Genomic DNA, 5,396 nt, shown 5'->3' with positions numbered 1-5,396 from the left:
TGAACAGATCTCCTTCCTGCTCAGAAATGTAGACAATCACGACCTCTCCGAGCTCGTTATATCCGTTATTGCAGGGTAAGTGATTCTCAAGTGTTAAGTGTGCGATGGACCAACAACTATGCGTGGTGCAAAAATATTATGTACACTAGAATGAGATTTTCACTCTGCAGCGGAGTGTGCGCTGATATGAAACTTCCTGGCAGATTAAAACTGTGTGCCCGACCGAGACTCGAACTCGGGACCTTTGCCTTTCGCGGGCAAGTGCTCTACCATCTGAGCTACCGAAGCACGACTCACGCCCGGTACTCACAGCTTTACTTCTGCCAGTATCTCGTCTCCTACCTTCCAAACTTTACAGAAGCTCTCCTTCGCAGGAGAGCTTCTGTAAAGTTTGGAAGGTAGGAGACGAGATACTGGCAGAAGTAAAGCTGTGAGTACCGGGCGTGAGTCGTGCTTCGGTAGCTCAGATGGTAGAGCACTTGCCCGCGAAAGGCAAAGGTCCTGAGTTCGAGTCTCGGTCGGGCACACAGTTTTAATCTGCCATGAAGTTTCATATCAGCGCACACTCTGCTGCAGAGTGAAAATCTCATTCTGGAAACATCCCCCAGGCTGTGGCTAAGCCATGTCTCCGCTATATCCTTTCTTTCAGGAGTGCTAGTTCTGCAAGGTTCGCAGGAGAGCTTCTGTAAAGTTTGGAAGGTAGGAGACGAGATACTGGCAGAAGTAAAGCTGTGAGTACCGGGCGTGAGTCGTGCTTCGGTAGCTCAGATGGTAGAGCACTTGCCCGCGAAAGGCAAAGGTCCCGAGTTCGAGTCTCGGTCGGGCACACAGTTTTAATCTGCCAGGAAGTTTCATTATGTACACTAGTTTGTAGCGTTATTAGAACAGATAAAAAAGCAGGTGCAACGTTTCACTCTTGGGGTCCTTGAAGGGGCAGGCGCTGGACTTCCCCTGGGCGACGTTCACAGTTGTTTCGACTGCTTCGTTGATATTGTGCTCTGATTTGTAACACTATTACATACTACAGCCAACAACGATAAGTTTTAATTACTGTTAGGAATAACCAAGCCCCTGAATAAACAATCACACTGGAAATTTTCAAATTTGTGGTAAGTTCCTATGGGGTCAAACGGATGAGGTCAACGGTCCCTAGGCCTACACAGTACTTAATCTAACTTAAACTAACTTACGCTACGGACAACAGACACGCCCCAACTCCAGGGTTTTACCCGCCTGCCTCCCTGGTTGCTCCAGAGGCCCAGCGTCCTTTTAGACTTGTCAGAATACCGGAGGAGCTGCACTCCTGCGTTAGTTTTTACCTCCGTATTTTACGATATTTTAAACCAGCATGCCGACCATGTACCAGTATTTACGGATGGCTCTAAACAGTGGGACTCTGTTGGTTGTGCTGTTGTTTTCCCTGATCGAGTCGTCAAGTTACGGCTTCCTGCAGCGTTTACCATCTTTGATGCCGAATTGTTTGCGATCTTGCGATCTTACGGGCATTGGAGCAGATGAGATGTGCTCCCAGTCTTAAGTTTCTCATCTGTTCTGACTCCCCGAGTGCCCTTCAGACCATGCAACACTTGTACCCAGCGGATACGGTCGTCCAGAACATCCATGATGCCCTACTCCACCTGCAACGGCAGGGGAAGGAGGTTTCTTTCTGCTGGGTGCCGGGGAACGTGGGTATTAGGGGAAACGAACTGGCGGATGTGGCTGCCAAAGATGCATGTTACCTCCCTCACGTTGTTGAATGTGCCGCCCCCCTCCACGCTGTTACCTCCCTTTTGCGTTTTCGTGTTATGCGTCAATGGGAAGAGGAGTGGCTGGCAGTCGGTGAAAATAAGCTGCGTCTGGTCAAGGCCACCACGCGGCCATGGCGTACGTCCTACCAGTCATGCAGGCGGGATGAGGTTCTCCTCACTCGCCTCCGCATCGGCCACAGTCCCTTAACGCACGGTTTTTTACCCCGGCGGGAGGACCCCCCAATCTGCAGTGCTTGTGGCGTCCAGATTACTGTCCGCCACATTTTACTTGACTGTCCTTTATTCTCTGACCAGAGGGCGGTGGTTTCCTTGCCACCGGATTTGCCCTCTATTTTGCAAGACGACGCAACTACTGTGGTTAAAGTCTTACGGTTTTGTGTTCTGTCCAATTTGTTGCCTCGGATTTTAGGGAGAGGATTTTAATGTGCTGCTGGGTGACTGGCTCACCCAGGCTTTAGGTAAGAGGTCCGCCAGTTACGATTACCTACTTGTTTCACTTCGATTTCTGTTCTCTTTTCATTGTGTTTCCTTTCCTTTTTTAGTGCGTTTCTTCTCCTCTTGTTTTGCCTCTGTATGTGAGGATTTGGAACTGAATCAGGTCTATGTCTTTTAGCCGTCCTCCTTGTTCGCTGTCCGTCTTCGTCCCTTCACCGCATGTGTTCCTGTTTCTATGCGTTTGGGCGCTGATGACCACGCTGTTTAGCGCCCGAAAACCTCAAACCACACACACACACACACACACACACACAACAGACACGCCCATGCCCAAGGGAGGACTCGAACCTCCGACGGGAGGAGCCGTGCGAACCGTGGTTAGGCGCCCTAGACCGCGCGGCTACCCCGCGCAGCCACAATCACATTGTTACTATTTATGTTATGTTGCGTTTTTCCATGAAAATTTCTATTGATATTTGCAGGATCTTGAGACTCCAACCGTGTTATCTGAAATACCTCTCATTGTAGGGGATGTGGTTACCAGGTAGTCAGATTTCAAAGACTTGATGGGCGTCTTTGTGAAATGGGATCCCTTACACCTGAAAGACCACAAATTGGTAGACATCATGGTGTGTGAAGTGCTCAGTTTCAGGAGGCTTTGTTACACCGTGTTGGGGAGATCCCAAGCACCAGTATACGATCGAGAGGTAAGGAACTAAATACCTCGAGTGCTAATGTGTGCAACGTCCTGGACGGGGCGCACATGCATCCATACAAGTATCAGAAGGTACAAGACCTGTCAACCAATGACACCACAGCGCAAGGAATTGTACCAACGGTATTTACACGAAACTGTAAACATCCCTGAGTTTCAAATGTGTCTTTTGTTTTCTGACGAGGCTCACTTCACAAGACAAGGAATATTCAAAAGAGAAAACAGCTATGTCTGGGAGCTGGACAATTTCACCGCATTTCGTGTGTTCCACCACCGTCAAAGATTTATGATAAATGTGTGGGCCGATAGTGTTCACGATCATCTGGTTGGGGCGTATGTTCTGCCCACCAGGCTATGTAGAGAAAATTACCGTTTATTTTTCCGTGAAGTACTATTACATATATTGGAGAACGTCCCGCTAGCAGTCTCGCAGCGTTTATGATTCCGCATGACCGGGGTTCCACCACAATTTCTCGTTGACTTCAGCGCACATTTAGACAATGATTTGCCTTGCTGTTGAATCGGGAGAGGTAGGCCAGTACAGTGGTCACAATAATCTCCCCATCTCTCTCCTATGCATTTATTTTTATTGGAGGAAGATTAAGCGTTTGGTGTATAAGATGCCGACAGATACTCGAGAATGTCTAGCTGCCCGATTGGCTGAATATGCAGCCACTATTCTTGAAGTACCTGGTTGCTCTGAGCATGTTAGGCAATTATTAACACGTAGGTACCAGTTGATCATTAACGGGAAAGGACGACATTTTCGGCAACATCTCTAAAACGATATTCAGGCAGATGCTGTCGCCTGTCCTGTTTCAGAGGAAGCCTCTCAGCGTGCAAGATCCGGGCTATCACAGAGGTTGGGATTGTTGGAAGTTGGGAGCTACAACTTTAAATGCGTTATGGGGCCCCTTAGAGACTTGGCTGACAAGAAGGGTAAGAAAACCGATGTGCACTCTCAGTGTGCATACCGGGTGGAGTCATTCTAGATGTGGAAAGGGTCCTCCCGGTTGCCATGAGGAGCACAGGGTGCAGCCAACTACAGGTGGTTGCTCACGTCGGTACCAATGATGTGTTTCGCTTTGGATCAGAAGAGATTCTCTCTGGTTTCGAGCGGCTAACAGAAGTGATAAAGGCTGCCAATCTTGCTTGCAAGATGAAAGCAGAGCTGACCAGTTGCAGCACAGTCGACAGGACCGATTGCGGACCTCTGGTACAGAGCTGAGTGGAGGGTCTGAATCAGAGGCTCAGACGGTTCTGCGACCGTGTAGGCGGCAGATTCTTCGACTTGCGCCAAAGAGTGGTTGGGTTTCGGGTTCCGCTGAATAGGTTGGGTGTCCACTATACGCAGGAGGCGGCTACACGGGTAGCAGGAGCTGTGTGGCGTGGACTGGGCGGTTTTTTTAGGTTAGTGGGTCTCGGGAAAACATAAGACGGGCTTCAGTCACAAAGGGTGCAGGCTGAACACAGGAAGAACGTAGATACAGGAACCATTGGTATAACAGTTGTAAATTGTCGTAGCTGTGTTGGGGAGTTACCAGAGCTCCAAGCCCTAATAGAAAGCACTGATGCTCAAATCGTTACAGGCACTGGAAGCTGGCTAAAGCCGGATATCAGCTCAGCCGAAATTTTTGCGAAAAGCCTAATGGTGTTCCGAAAGGATAGGCTAACACGGTTGATGGTGGCGTGTTTGTTGCTGTTAGAAGTAGTTTAACTTGTCGCGAAATTAAAGTAGATTCTTCCTGTGACTTGGTATGGGCAGAGGTCATTGTTGGTAACCAGAAGAAAATAATAATTGAATCCTTTTACGTACCTCCCAATTCAGATGATACAGTTGCTGAAAGGTTCAAAGAAAACTTGAGTTTGATTTCAAACACGTACCCGACTTATACAATAATAGTTGCTGCCGACTTTAATGTACCCTGGATGTGTTGGCGAAAATACATGTTCAGTTCCGGAGGTACGCATAAAATATCATCCGAAATTGTGCTAAACGCATTCTCTGCAAATTATTTCGAGCAGTTAGTTCATGAGCCCACGCGAATAGTAAACGATTGTGAAAACACTCTTGACCTCTTAGCAACAAATAATCCTGAGTTAATAACGAGCATCAAAACCGATACAGGGATTAGTGAACACAGGGTTGTCGTAGCGAGACTGAGTATTGTAATCCATAAATCCTCGAAAAATAAGCGAAAAATATACCTATTCAAAAAAGCAGATAAAAATTCACTTGGCGCCTTCCTGAGAGACAATCTCCACTCATTCCTCATTAATAATAATTAAGTGTAGACCAGACGTGGCTTAAATTAAAAGAAGTAGTATCGGCAGCAATTGAGAGATTTATACCAAATAAATTATCAAACTACGGAGCTGATCCTCCTTGGTATACAAAACGGGTTCGAACATTATTGCAGAAGCAACGAAACAAACATGCCAAATTTAGACAGACGCAGAATCCCCAAGATTGGCGA

This window comes from Schistocerca piceifrons, chromosome 2 (genome assembly GCF_021461385.2).
Source record: "Schistocerca piceifrons isolate TAMUIC-IGC-003096 chromosome 2, iqSchPice1.1, whole genome shotgun sequence".
In the NCBI taxonomy this organism is placed as follows: Eukaryota; Metazoa; Arthropoda; class Insecta; order Orthoptera; family Acrididae; genus Schistocerca; species Schistocerca piceifrons.
Note: the sequence above shows the minus strand (reverse complement) of the source record.